The 14,420-nt window shown below is 41.3% G+C and overlaps 2 long non-coding RNA genes across 3 annotated transcripts in view; one reads left to right on the forward strand and one right to left on the reverse strand.

Annotated features, from left to right (window-relative positions):
• Positions 1-670: 670 nt before the first annotated feature.
• Positions 671-14,420, reverse strand: part of LOC121818641 (uncharacterized) — a 28,503-nt gene continuing 14,753 nt past the window's right edge. The window contains exons 2-3 of the long non-coding RNA XR_006058663.2: positions 4,202-4,366; positions 671-2,987 (exon numbers count right to left, since the gene is read on the reverse strand). This is a non-coding gene — a long non-coding RNA (uncharacterized LOC121818641). The remainder of the gene's footprint in view (positions 2,988-4,201; positions 4,367-14,420) is intronic.
• Positions 7,463-14,420, forward strand: part of LOC105607956 (uncharacterized) — an 85,960-nt gene continuing 79,002 nt past the window's right edge. For both annotated transcript variants that reach the window (XR_001434026.4, XR_009599557.1), the window contains exons 1-3: positions 7,463-7,734; positions 9,108-9,347; positions 12,671-12,875. This is a non-coding gene — a long non-coding RNA (uncharacterized LOC105607956). The remainder of the gene's footprint in view (positions 7,735-9,107; positions 9,348-12,670; positions 12,876-14,420) is intronic.

A 14,420-nucleotide genomic window follows, 5' to 3' on the forward strand; every position in this document is an offset into this window, starting at 1 on the left:
TCTCATTAACCCTCATAGTTTAAGTGAAAGTAGTGAAAATGTTAGTTGCTCAGTCATGTCCTACTCTTTGTGACCCCATGGATTAGAGCCCACCAGGTTCCTCTCCCCATAGTATTCTCCAGGCAAGAATACTGGAGTGGGTTGCCATGCCCTTTTGCAGGGGCTCTTCCTGACCCCAGGATCAAATCCAGGTCTCCTGCATTGCAGACAGATTCTTTACCATCTCAGCCACCTGGGCAGAAGCATTAATCCTCATAACTTCTTATCAAGTAGTTTAGAGCCTGCACTGTTTCACAGAGGTATGCAACAGTGAAGGAAATAGAAAGAGAACAGGAAGGAACCAAGTGTACAATAACAATATACAGCATTAAGTGAATGCCTACAAAATGTAAGAAGCTCCCCATATAGCACTTAATTTAATCCATGAAAACCTGCCTGGCCCCATTGTACCCTTGAAGAAACTAAGGCTCAATAATGTTAAGTCATCTGCCCAAAGTCACAGAGTTCCTAATTATCAGAGCCAGGATTTGAAGCTAGGTCTGTCTTTTCTGGCTTTGGCTTTTTTCTATTTTACTGTACTGCCTTTTAAAAAATCATATAAAAGGCAAATAAATGATTGATGTCATTCTTCCTCAAGGACATGAAAGGAATGTACAAACAGCACAGTCACTTTCTGTAGTAAAATCTTTTAATTATGACCCAAATCACAGCACTGCCGTGCTAAGCTGATTGTGAGCTCACCTGAAGTCAAAGCACTTCACAGCAAGTTCAGTGGCAACAATTCAGCTCTTTTTCTATTGGCAAATAGAGAACCCTGGGAAAGTAGTTTTATCCAACTTAGACCAAAATGTTGTAGAGTGAGACATTTACAAGGATGCCAGCAGGAGGGGGAAAGAAAAGGGAAAGGCAGAGTTTGCAATTTATTGTCTTAGAACTTCATCTGGGAAGATACTGTCATTAGCTTTTCAGAATAAAGGACACCCCTTTTGAGGACTGTTTTAGGGAATAGGTGCAAGGAGTATAAAGCCCTGAATGAACAGGCTAGCAGTATTGTGTGGCTGGAAGCATCTATCCATCTTGATGGGTTCAGAACCTATTCTACAGCCCAAAAGGAAGAGTCCATGTTTCAGACCACACTCATGAGTCAACAATATAAGTAATGTGATAACTCATCTCATCTGTTCCCAATATAGGTGATGGATTCTATCATTACTTTCAATGATGTAATCATTTTTACATCATTTTTATTTATTTTTTTAATATAAATGTATTTATTTTAATTAGAGGTGAATTACTTTACAATATTGTATTGGTTTTGCCATACATTGACATGAATCCTCCGCGGGTGTACCTGTGTTCCCCATCCTGAACCCCTCTCCCACCTCCCTCCCCATCCCATCCCTCTGGGTCATCCCCGTGCACCAGCCCTGAGCACCCTGTATCATGCATTGAACCTGGACTGGCAATCCGTTTCACATATGATAATATACATGTTTCAATGCCATTCTCCCAAATTGCCCCACCCTCACCCTCTGAATCTTTGAGCATTTGTCAGTATTTACAAAATACTTTGAATCATCTGACCCAAAATATCCTCAGCTTTTCTTCTTTTAAAGGCTCCGAATCAGGAAACAGCATCACAAAACTTCAGTTTATTATACCTTGTTATTCTTTTGTATTACCTTGCCCATTCTTTTATATGAGATGTGTGTGTGGAGCATAAATGATAAATTCCAAAAATTACCATTGGAACTGAGCAATAGCTTCCTCAGTTCCACCTGTGCTCCTCAGATGACAGAGGAGACTATGCTTAAAGATTCCAAGTGAAAGAATCTTCCAGCTCTTAGAAGAGGGGGACACAAGGATGATGAAAGAGGGATGCCCTGGAAGATCTCCCAGGAGATCCAATAAAACACTGCATGTAAATTAAGTTCAGTATTGTACTAAGTCTCTCTTAACAGCAATATATCCCATTTTGAATTAATTTCTCTGTAACAACATGACAGCCAACTTCATCACATATAGAAGCAAGAAAAATTCACCAGGACTATGAAATTCATTGATTTATTTCTTCAGGGTGTCCTGAGAACCCTTTGCTCATTACTATCCTCCCCGTTCTGAGGATGGCTCAGCAATAATGAATCTGCCTGCAACGCAGGAGAGGCAGGAGACAAGGGTTTGACCCCTGGGTTGGGGAGATCCCCTGGAGGAGGAAATGGCAACCCACTCCAGTACTCTTGCCTGGAAAATTCTGTGGACAGAGGAGCCTGGTGGGCTACAGTCCATGGGGTCACAATGAGTCAGATATGATTGAGCAGCTGAGCACAGAGCACACATCCTCCCAGTTCTGAGCAATGAAAACGGAGTATTGAGCAAAGGATAATTTAGTCCCCAAGGTTCATAGTTAATTTGTTAATCATGCATATTTGTCACCAATATGAGTATAGCTTCCACCTCTCTCTGTTATAGATCATTTCTTCACTCAAAAAAATGTTGTAAGTACGCCTTTGGGCCCAAAACAATAAGTATATCCCATAAGTCTAGCAAGAAATACCAGGCATGCTAGGTCATTTTCACTGAAATCTCAATATATAACTGAAAGAAATTTGACTTCTGGTGTTGTCTCTTTAAGGAGAATGGAAAAATATGGTGAGTTACTATACATAGTAGGGTAAATATCAAAAGATAGAGGCTAAAATTTTAATGAAAATTGTTAGAGTTTGTGCCATAGGCAGTTTAGTGAATATATTCTGTGTATCAGGCTCATGTTTTAGAAGCACGTTGTTTTCAGTCACCACGTTGTGTCCGGCTCTTTGCAGCCCCATGGACTGCAGCATTCCAGGCTTCCTTGTCCTTTAGTACCTCCTGGAGTTTCCTCCAGTTCATGTCCATTGAGTCGGTGATGTAGATGGCTAATTAATTTTTTCATTTCAAAAAGGAGGAGGCTAGAGAACAGGGTCCCGGTGACTGACAGGGTTCTTCAAAGTCTGAAAGACATGAGAAGAATGCAAAGATAACTCTAGTTTTCAGGGAGCACTGCCATGTTTTGTTACTATAATCTCATCTCAGCAAAGGGCACGCTCAGCAGCCAGTGAGTGTGTTATTTAACCCCTTAGGAAAAATGGGAGCCAAACGGCTCCTCTAAGGAGGACTCAGGAGCAGAAACTCTGACCGTGTGGACTGCACAATTGTGCCCATGAAATCTGGGACAAGATAAATACCAGGGGGGCTGAGGTCAGCTCTCAGAGGCAGAGACAGGTATGTAGCAGGAGTGTTCAAAATAGTCTTTGAAGCAAGATGGTCTGTCTGTTTATCTATTCCCTCCAGGTTTTTTAATCTGCAGTTCCATGTCCCTCCTGCTCAGGGCTGGAGGACAGTAGGCAAAGGGCAGAAGCCAGACAGACTCTTCCCAAAGGAGACGACCAAGTTCAGACCATGGCGTTCTGAGTTTGGGAGTCAGGCGGGCCATGATCTTTTGGAAAGGTGACTTTTAATGTGCAATCATAACCATGATGTTTGCTCAGAAGTAGCTGGCCTGTACTGGCACCCTGGAGCAGCCACAGGTTCAAAGAGTAATACAGGTATTTCTGAGAAGCCAGGTGCTGACACTCATCATCTTCATAATGACTGTGTTTCTCATCTCCTTCATTTCCATGGGCCAGGCATAAAGTGTGCAGGGAAGCAACTACCTGTGTGTGCTTCTATTTACTCGAGTTTACTGCTCTCGTACAATACTGATTAATCCTCCCTTCTCCATGACACTGAGGCAGTTGCATTCTAATGCCATCTTTATTATTGTTTGGCAGATCCCATACTACTGCATACAGAAATAGTGTAAATCATGGAACTAGTGTTTGAGGTCCATAAAATGCAAGGTTATGAATATTTCATTACTATACATTTTATTTCCCTGTCTATTCTGCATCTCCCAAAATGTTGTTTGTTTATTTATTGGCTCGCTGTTCACCAGGAATACTTAATTCTTAATATAAGCTAGGACCGGATCACTAACCCCAGCCGTGTGGTCTGAGCTACCTTTGAAAGTAATGATAGATAGGTTTTGTGTTTGCTTTCCTTTTCACATCTTTTTTCCAACACAACAACACACTTGACTGTCAGGTGACCTCTCTAACAGGAGTTTTAGCCCCTGTGTCGTAATTGCATTGATTTGCAAGCCCCACAGATTGACTCACAAACATACCTCCTGTGAACCCTGGCCACATATTTAAATTTTTCTCAATGCCCCATTGTATCCCTCATTGGCTGAAGTAAGCAGTTAGATCTTGGCAGTGAAAGACACATTGTCCAAGTGCAGTTAGCTTCACTCCCCGTGCTGGTCCACGTGGTTTGTATGAATCAGCTGGTCCTGCAAGAGATGCAGCCATTATCACCTGCTTCTGAATTTTCCTTTGACCACAAAATTCATATTAGTAAATAGCCAGAGGGATTCAGTCTTAGCAAAAATCAGAGCCTGAATGCTCGGCATTCAGGTGCTAACTTCTCTCCCACCATAGGGCATAGTAGATATTAATACAACTCTTTGGTACAGGCTGCAAAATATATAAAATATCATAATTATATCTGCAATTCAGCAATGAAACAATTTTCCCCCTTTCTTCACTGTCATCAGCATAATAGCAGCCTATGGGATTTGTATTTTCTGGCTGTGAGCTCTTTTATGGGCTGTCGGACAAAGAAAAAAAAAAAACTAGCTGGTTAGTTTCACAGCTCTGAGAAGGCCTCATGACAGAAATACTGCTTTTAATGTTATTGTCTCTTTCTAGCTTGTAATCCACTCTCTTTGGGTGGAGAGGCTTCGGTGCTGGTGCAGCACCACTTACTTGTGTTTTTATGATAAACCTCTGTGCTCCCTCCTTGCTCGCCCCTCCCATCTGGATGAGGACATAATTAACCGGTTTTCAGGATCATGCTATATTGTCTGTCAGGAGGGGGTTAGTCAGAGGGGAATGAAGTCAGAAGGAGGCATGTCTCCAAGGTTTCTCTTGGAGACATAAAAGAACATAAGAAAGATTGCATCCTGGGTGAATCTTCACATCCCGTTTATTTTGCTAGCCAAGACAAATATCACAGCTTATATCTAACATTTGAAAAGCAGGGCCAAATAAAATGATGGATTAATAAGTCCAAGGACAGAATAATAGGTGGAAAATATATTATAGAAAATGATGCCTATGTCAATCTGAAAGGAACAAAAAAAAAAAAGCTGAAATGGAAATGGGGGAGTGGTGTAGGAAGTGCACCATAGCAACCTTAAAAAAAAATCCCTCCTGGAGTTATGCTAAATATTAATTAATGTTACCCAAGACCCCTATGGTACTATTACTTCAAAAGCATGTATCTTTAGACCATTTGAGATTCATTTTGTTATAACCTAGACTGTGAGCATCATGGATTGAACACTGGCCGAAATATTCCCTATATAATTATCGGTAATAATATTCTGTGCACATTTATATCCCCCATCATCATCTCTGATGAGGCTAATCCAGTACTTTCTGCATGAACTGTTATAATACCCAAAGCAGCAGGATGGCATATTATCAAGCTTGGGTTTACCGATGGAAAACCTAACATAACGGAGTTCATTTCTAGAAAACAGTGTTGGGATGGCATTTGTTAGAATCAGCCGTACAGACAGACCCCTGGACCACTCTCTGAGGCGACTCACTGAAGTGACCACTTTTCAGCACAGTGTCCTGTCAGTCCCAGAAAGCCATTCTCAATACAGTTCTACAGAACTCAGAAATATTCTGTAGTCGCGACGCGCTCTTTAATGAGAGGTGAGGTGATCTGAATTCTCTTCTCATCTTAGCCACAGACACTTGTGTAGTCGTGTTCTGCTGGCCTTTCTGTGACTCGATTTCATAAATGGTAAAAGGTGGGAAAGAGCCTTTCTATATTAAAGGAAACCCGTTAGGAATGAATAGGATTTTTAAATCTGCAAGTTGCCTAGAAATCCCTGGAGACAAATAGTTTCTCTATTGTATTTTTTGAAAAGTGAACAGACCAATAGTTTCACAAGCAACAAATCATTACTTAAACAGAATTGTTCAAGACATCCTGTAAAAGGAATTAATTGAAGAGAAAGCCCAGAAGTCACAAAAAAGGGCTCAATTGTAAAATAGAAAAGCTGTCATACATGTTAGACCCTTCTTGAACTCTAAGATTATAATGAGGACACCATCATTGTGCCCACATTTAAGGAGGGGGAAAAAAACCATAGCATCTGAAAATTCAAATTTACAAACCAGATCAATTAATGGGTGATTATTCACACTATAAAAGGATTTATCACTTTACAAATGGATTCCCTGCAGGGTTCCATTTTAATAACTAAGCTTTCTCCACATTAGGACTCACTGCCAATTAAAAGTCAATCAGAAGCAAAGATAAAGCATCTCTGAAATTAAAATGTATGTCAATGGGAAATCATCAGAGTTATAAAAATTCACATTATGTATAACTTGGCCAGGATGCAGAATTTTTTTCAGAAGCCTTTATTGAGCATCTACTGCAAACTCAGTTGGTCCCAAAGAGTCATTGCCAAGAGACCTCAAAAGGTGGAATGAATGGTCCCCATCTTGGTGTGAAGAGGTTCTATCAGCATTTCTGAGGGGAAGAGACAATGCTTTCTTGTGGAAGTAGATCCTGCTGTCACCTCCCTGTCATTAACTGTCAAGGAGGCATCTCTGTCATTGTGTAACCACAAAAACTCCTTGTATATTCCCAACATCTTTTGTTGGGAAAACAAACAAAATGGACACCATTATAGAGGACCTTTGTGATGATCAGAAAGTCTGCTGGACTCCTAGGATGTTAGTGCTAGAGGGCATCAGAGAGGCCAGGTAACTCAGCTCTTTCTTTTGCATGAGGGAGATATTGAGGCAAAATGAAATAAAGTAGCAAGTCTTCCAGTGGCCACTCCAAGAACCTTTCAATCAAATCCCCTTGTAGGAAGTGAGGACGTTGAAGGTCTACTGTCTAAACTCAACATTTTTCTATGTCAAATTCTCTCCGTATTTTGCCACGTTTTCCTTCTATATCTCTGTCCTTTTCTCTCATTTTCAGAAAAGGAGTCCTCTTATTCTCCATCAGTTTCAGCTTCCATTTCTTCCCTGAAACCTCTCTTCCCAACGGCTTTGCTTCTTCCAACGGTAGGGTTTTAGAACAGGAAGGGTGATAAGCAGAAATCTGGCCCAATGATTACAATGGCTTTGTGAACAAAGTTCTCTAACAAAACAAGGAAAGTCTTCTGCTGGGGACTTAAAGAGGGGAGAAGGTTTGGAGCTGCTGTAATGGGTTTGATAGGGTGTAAACAACAGATGAATTAAACAGACTCTTCTTTATTGTGCTTGGTTCTGTTATGGTCCAGCTGATGAGATTACACAAAACCTTCACTGACCTAACCAGCATATTTTTATTATTTTCTGCAGCAACTTGCAGCAGTCTAAGGATATGAGGAGAGAAAGACCCCTTGGAAGTCATTCATAACCAGTCAATGATACAATATAAGAAGAATGGGGGATCTGGATTTGATAGCAAACATATCTTTGGAATGGCTGACTGCAAGGTCTATCCCAGAGAGGCAACATGATTCGACAGGCAACCTGGATCCCCCAACCCGGAAAACTTCAAGGAGCCAGAAGGCATTTGACAGTCTGGCTCTGGCAGTGAGAGAATGGAAGAAATGGAAGTGGCGTTTCCAAGGGAAAGGTCAGAATCAGTTCTCAAATATGTTAATAGTTTTTGCATAACAGTTTGTTGTCTCTGGTATGGGCAGCTGGTATGGTTAAGGGCGAGTGGAAACCAAGTTATTAGCAGAAATGTTAAAGCCTCTAAAAATGGTATGGAAAGAAAGAATGAGACAGGTGCTGGAGTCATTTTTATAGAGTAAATGGAAGTGAATTTGAAAAGAATGACTCAAATTTCCATTAAAATGCCTCTGGGACAAAAGATTACAAGAAGATATGCAACAATTCTCAAATGCCTTCATATTAGTAGAATGCATTTGGGAAACGTACAATAAGGCTTCATTTACTCACTAAATTCACATTGATATCATTATTATTCAATCGATATTTTGGATACAGTGGGCATAGTATAAACAAGGGGAATATCAACCGTGTATCAGACACTATGCTAAGCACTGCTTTCCAGTTGGGAATAAACAAGTACCTGTCTTAAGGTATTTATAGCCCAATGAAGGAGGTTTAACAACATGCAATCCCAGCGGACCATAGTAGGTACTAATGGAGGTGTCTGCTCATAGAAGGATTGCCTAAACCCAGTCAATAGAATCAAGGAAGGCTTCCTAGATGAGGCAACATCTAAGCTGAGACTTGAAAGATAATATGAGTCAAAGAAGTGGCAGATGATACTGATAGGTATTCACAAAGGAAACAGCAGGAGTAAAGGCTCAGGAGCAAAAAGGAGTAGGAGGAGCTGGAGGGATGTAGCTGACAGGAAGTTGGGTTGGGAGCAGAGCAGTTGTTTAGTCACTAAGTCGTGTCTGACTCTTTTGCAACCCCCTGGACTGTAGCCTGCCAGGCCCCTCTGTCCATGGGTTTTCCTGAACAAGAATACTGGAGTGGGTTGTCATTTCCTTCTCCAGGGGATCTTGCTGACCCAGGGATCTTCTGCAGTGGCAGGCAGATTCTTGAAGCAGTAGGAGGCACTAAATGCACAAGGATCTCTTATGACTCTGTTAGCTAGTTAGAATAGGGAAACAGGGTCCAAGAGGGCTGTCAGAGGAAGCTTCTAGGAAAAAAAAAAAAAAGCCTGCAAGAAGGGGAAGTCATGGACCTAAGTGGGAACCTCTGGCAGGTAAGCATCCCCCCTCCCTAATTGGTCTTGGGTGTAACCAACCAAGCATACATTGGTACAATCTCCTATTTGCAGAGGGCATAACCAATCAGGCCCCAGGAACCTGCTCAAGGGAGGGAATAAGGAATATAAAAAAGGGAAGCCAAAATAGGATAGGGCCACTCCTGCAGGGGGTGATCTGCTCTCCTGCCTCGGGAGTGTATTGCTTGCTGCATGCCCAATAAATCTTGCCTGCTTGAGCTATAACTGGTCTTTCATTTCAGTTCTTTGCTACCATGAGACAACAACCAAGGAGAAGAACCGACCTGACCACTCTAAGGAGTTGTCATCTCATCCTGAGACCATAGGAAGCATATGAAGAACTTTTTACCCAGGATGAATGATCAGCCCTGCATTTTAGAAAGCTCCTTCTTGTTGCCGTTTGGAGAGTGCATTAGTCTGAAGAGATGGACATGGATATAAGAAGTCCTGTTACACTAAGTCATTATACCAGTGAAGGAAAGGTAAGGTGGGAAGGTAACACCCAAGACTTTCTGACTTAATGAACGAGAAGGGCAGTGGCCCAAATCTCTCACATTTGAGCAGTCAGTTTAGGTGAAGGGAATAGAAGATAATAGTCCCATTTTTGGCATTCTGAGTTTGAGATGTGAGTGGAATATGCAAGTGATCCTGGTCAGTTGGCAGTTGCAATATCAGACTCCACGAGCCCCGGGCTGCAGATGGAGATGTTGTTCCTTCCTATAACTGAAGTCCAGAGGCAGGGGGGAATCCACCAGAGATGATGAGAAGCGGGGGTGGCTGGGAGCTTGAGAAACTCCACATGTCACCATCATTGCTATAATTCAGATACAAGATTATGCTGTCCCAGCAATCTAAAAGATCATAGCCATGGGAGCAAAAGGATATGAGTAGGTTTTTGGAAATGTTATAGAGGTGATTCCAAACTTAACATTTGTGAAGCCCCAGGATGTCTTTCATTGCAGCAAATGCTTGGTTGACCCAAATGCTTTAGAAAGTCATTTTGTTGTGGTTGGCAGGCTACAGTCCATAGGGTCACAAAGAGTCGGACATGACCAAAATGACTTAGCATGCACACACACACAAATCCAGTTCGGGTGCCCCAAAACAGAAGACCCTGCTAGTGACTGGCAGCCTTCCCTGCTGCCACTGCACAAGGGAATTTTCAGCAACGCATAGTCATTTAGGCCCTGAGATTAAATTCTTGAAGTGTAAACTAGTCTTGAAGGTTCAAGCTGTAATCAGATGGATAATTTATAGCAAAGACAAGATATTCATTGACACCCCAGTATCTCCATCTAATTCAGTAATTGGCTGTTCCTACTTGTCCTCTATTTGGCTAAAAATCTGGTTCACTCAGGCTTTTCAACAGCCCTAGAGGAGGGCCTTGGAGAAGGCGATGGCACCCCACTCCAGTACTCTTGCCTGGAAAATCCCACGGATGGAGGAGCCTGGTGGGCTACAGTCCATGGGGTCTCACAGAGTCGGACACGACTGAAGCGACTTCACTTTCACTTTTCCCTTTCATGCATTGGAGAAGGAAATGGCAACCCACTCCAGTGTTCTTGCCTGGAGAATCCCAGGGACGGGAGAGCCTGGTGGGCTGCCGTCTATGGGATCGCACAGAGTCGGACACGACTGAAGTGACTTAGCAGCAGTAGAGGAGGCCTATGCATTTTGGAAAACCAGAAGATGTTCTTTCAATGTGCTGAGAAAGACACCACACACATAACTTTCTAAAATCCAGTTTACTGAATCCCTCTTCCCTGGGTTCCACTCAGTACCTCATTAGCAACTCTGCTTTTTCTGAAGTATTTTCTCAGTCTGGAGAATGGCAGTTTCCCATTCTCAAGTCACTCCTAAGTGGCGCGACTCTGGTACGTGATGTAGCTCTATTATTCCCTGTCCCTACCTGAACTCACTCACTTTCATGTTCTGCCTGCAGGCCCTATACAACTAGCCTTCTTTCTTTCAATATTTACTGAGAAATTATTCCTTAGCAGGTATTGTTATAGATACCATAAATATATTAATGAATATCATACTTACAAAAATATTTTGAAATAAATGCTTTTATAACATGCATTTGATAAATTTGGAAACAGATTAGAATGGATAAGTTAAACAAGGTCACACAACCAGGAAGTGGCAACAAATATTCATATATGGCCCTAAAGATCACACTCTTAACTACTACACAAATAGATGTTCCTTTTCTTTTGGGTCTTCTGTTTCTGTTTTTTGACTCTCTGGCCTCTGATGCTCTTTTCTCAAAAATCTACAAACGATAAAGGATGTGGAGAAAAGGGAACCCTCTTGCACTGTTGGCGGGAATGTTAATTGATACAGCCACTATGGAGAACAGGATAGAGGTTCCTTAAAAAACTAAAAATAGAGCTACCGTATGACCCAGAAATCCCATTATTGGGCATATATCCTGAGAAAGCCATAATTCAAAAAGACACATGTGCCCCAAAGTTCATCACAGTACTATTTACAATAGCCAAAACATGGAAGCAACCTAGATATCCATCAACAGATGAATGGGAAAAGAAGAAATGGTACATATATACAATGGCATATTTATTACTCAGCCATAAAAAGGAACGGAATTGGGTCATTTGTAGTGATAACTAGCTTTCTTTACTCTCCAACCCTGCCTCCACTTTCAACTACAAACTCACTCCAAGCTCCCAAAACATGTATAAATTTTAAGATCAGCGTTTTTAAAGCTTTGCCTCTTCGTTTGATAGCAACTTGGGCTAAGAGAGTTCTCAGTTTTCTCATCCATAAAATGGGAATGATATATGGTTACAACAGTACTTGACACATGATTATGGCTCAGTAAATCTTAACTATCATTCTTACCGTGACTGGAGTTGAAGTCCCAGCTCCAAAACTCAGTAATAAAAAGAAAGGTACCTTCTCTCTGAGCCTGGGTGTTCTCATTTGAAAAAAATGGAGATTACCATGCCTGCCTGTCTCCTAAAGTTAAGAAAATCCAATGGAAGACAGTAAGTAAAATTACCTTGCATGTTACAAGAATCTATGGAAGTATTACCCTTTTTACATTTTCTTTTAAGGTAGTACCTTACTTAGGTGTCATCGCTAGAAAAACAACAATAATTGTGTAGAAGCCTAGCTGAGGCTATAGAAAATGTAAGAAATAGAAAATCTGACTTACAATTTTGTCACATAGCTGCCTTTGATAACATATCTGAAGGAGACTCAAAGATTCTCTAACTTTTATTTGAGATTAAATTCTTCCCAAAGCTGCATACCTGAACCATGAATACTTAGTTCTCAGTAAAGATATCTTCTCTGAATTATTTATTAATACAAGGCTATTACACTTAAGAATCTAAGAAATGGCCGTGTGGAGCAAGTTCTGCCTCATTTATAAAGTTCCCATTGAAAACATTTGTCCATTCTTCTGCTCAGCATTTCTAAGGATCTACACAATAAATACCAGCAAAAACTTAATACGGAGACTCACTTCAGTGCCTTTTTATGTACATTTACAATTCTGCCTATGATACAATGAGCACAATGCATCCTAGTTCCTACCCTGGTTTATTAAGGGGATTGCACATGGCCTGGAACTGGCCAGCTGACAAGGATTCAGGTCAAATGGGGACAAGCTGCTCATTTCCCCCTCTTACAGACTGTCTCTTCCTTGACTTGGCACATCACTCTTGTCGTCTGCTGACTCATGACTTCTGCTTGTGACTAACCTGGCCCAGGTACTGCCTCATGATCTCTTTCTGGCCTCACCTCACTAACTGGACAAATTCTTTCTTTCCTGCAGTTCAGATCCCTGAGGGAAGGTATGTGATTGCCTCAGCCGAGCACTGGCATGTCTGTTTAGGAAGAGCCTTTCGTGCAGGCCCCTCTCGTCTGCTGGCAAGCTGGAGACGGCCACCTGGAAGAGGGGGGAGCCGTTCTTAGTTCAGCCAGGACAGGACGGAGCTGCTGATCCACAACGTGCTGTCCGGGCAACTTCCCTGACTGAGGTTTGCTCTTTTATCTTTCTTTGTACTTTTGTTTATTTTTTTCTCAGTGCACAGGAAATTTATGGTGTTGACATCTAAGCCTTCTCTGGAATAAGTGTTTTAAAAAAAAAAAAAATTGATATAATACATTGTCTTAGAAACCTTTTAGAGCAGGCACTAAACCAACCTTACAACTTGTTTCTCTTTCTGAAAAAATAAAAGGAAAACCTAGTTATCTGAGGGTTTGTTTTTTACAGATTCTAATTCGTTGAGATTTTATTAATGAAAGGCCCCTCTGGCATATTCCCTGAAGGATGGAGTACCTCTGTTTGCCAATGTTAGTGGTACAAAGTTGGACAATACCTTGTCTGTGCACTTCCTGTTTCCAAAGTCAGATCTTACAGGACCTGAGCATTTGGGTATGTGTGGTGGTATGCCGTAAGCTTGGGCCAGTTCTCAAGAGTTGGTTGTTATACTTTCAAGAATTTTGTGAGTTGCTTTTTAAACACAGCCATTGTTCAAATTCAGTTCAATCAACTCATAATTATATAACTTTTATTAAAAACATAGGTAGTAAATATTCAAAACCCATCACTTTCTTATTAGTTTACTACATTATCTCTCTTTTTAAAAATGTTTTGTGGTACTTATTTTATTTTTAAAATTTGCTTATTTATTTTTGGCCACACTGGGTCTTCATTGCTGCATGCAGGCTTTCTCTAGTTGTGGCCAGCAGGGGCTACTCTCTAGTTGCAGAGAATGGGCATCTCATTGTGGTGGCTTCTCTTGTTCTGGAACGTGGACTCAGGTGCTCTGCAGCATGAGGAATCCTCCCAGACTAGGGATTGGACCTGTGTCCCCTGCATCAGCAGGCAGATTCTTTAACCACTGGACCACCAGGGAAGTCCCTACTACCTTATCTCTGCTTCTGAGGTCAGTATCACCTCTTGTACCTGTGTGGTTGAAATACTGTATAATCGTGTTTCCCTGCGAGTCTCTTTCAAATCCATGTGCAGAGACATCACACTGGCAAGCTGGAATCCCAGATAGTAGGAGTGTTTATACCATAGAAATGGACACATGCTACAAATCCACCCTTTGCCGCCACCCCACCCTCTTCCTGGAGATCCCGTTATTAGAAATTTGCCACCACATCACCGTATGTCTGTTTTACCAGTTGAAAGCAAAACTTTTAAATATGCTCAAGCTTGCAACAATCTTGAGGTTGGATAAAAGAATACTTTTTTAAAAAAATTGGAAACCCATCACTGTAAACCTGAGTCACCTATCAATCCATTATATTTGTTCTCCAGCAACACAAGCAGTGAAGCCTTTTAGGTCACCTCTTTCATTTAACATCTTTTCTCTAACCTAGAAAATGTCAGAATGCTTTATTTTTGTTGGAGAGGCTTGTTTAAGTTCTCTGAAGCTTATACACATAAGCCCATACGTTATGGGCCTGTACAAAATGCCCAACTGAGAATAGTGATATCTTCACCTAATGATGGAGTTTAAGCTTCTTGAAACAATTGCAACTTAACATTTAAATGCAGATATTTTACTGTC

The sequence above is a fragment of the Ovis aries genome, chromosome 2 (assembly GCF_016772045.2).
Source record: "Ovis aries strain OAR_USU_Benz2616 breed Rambouillet chromosome 2, ARS-UI_Ramb_v3.0, whole genome shotgun sequence".
In the NCBI taxonomy this organism is placed as follows: Eukaryota; Metazoa; Chordata; class Mammalia; order Artiodactyla; family Bovidae; genus Ovis; species Ovis aries.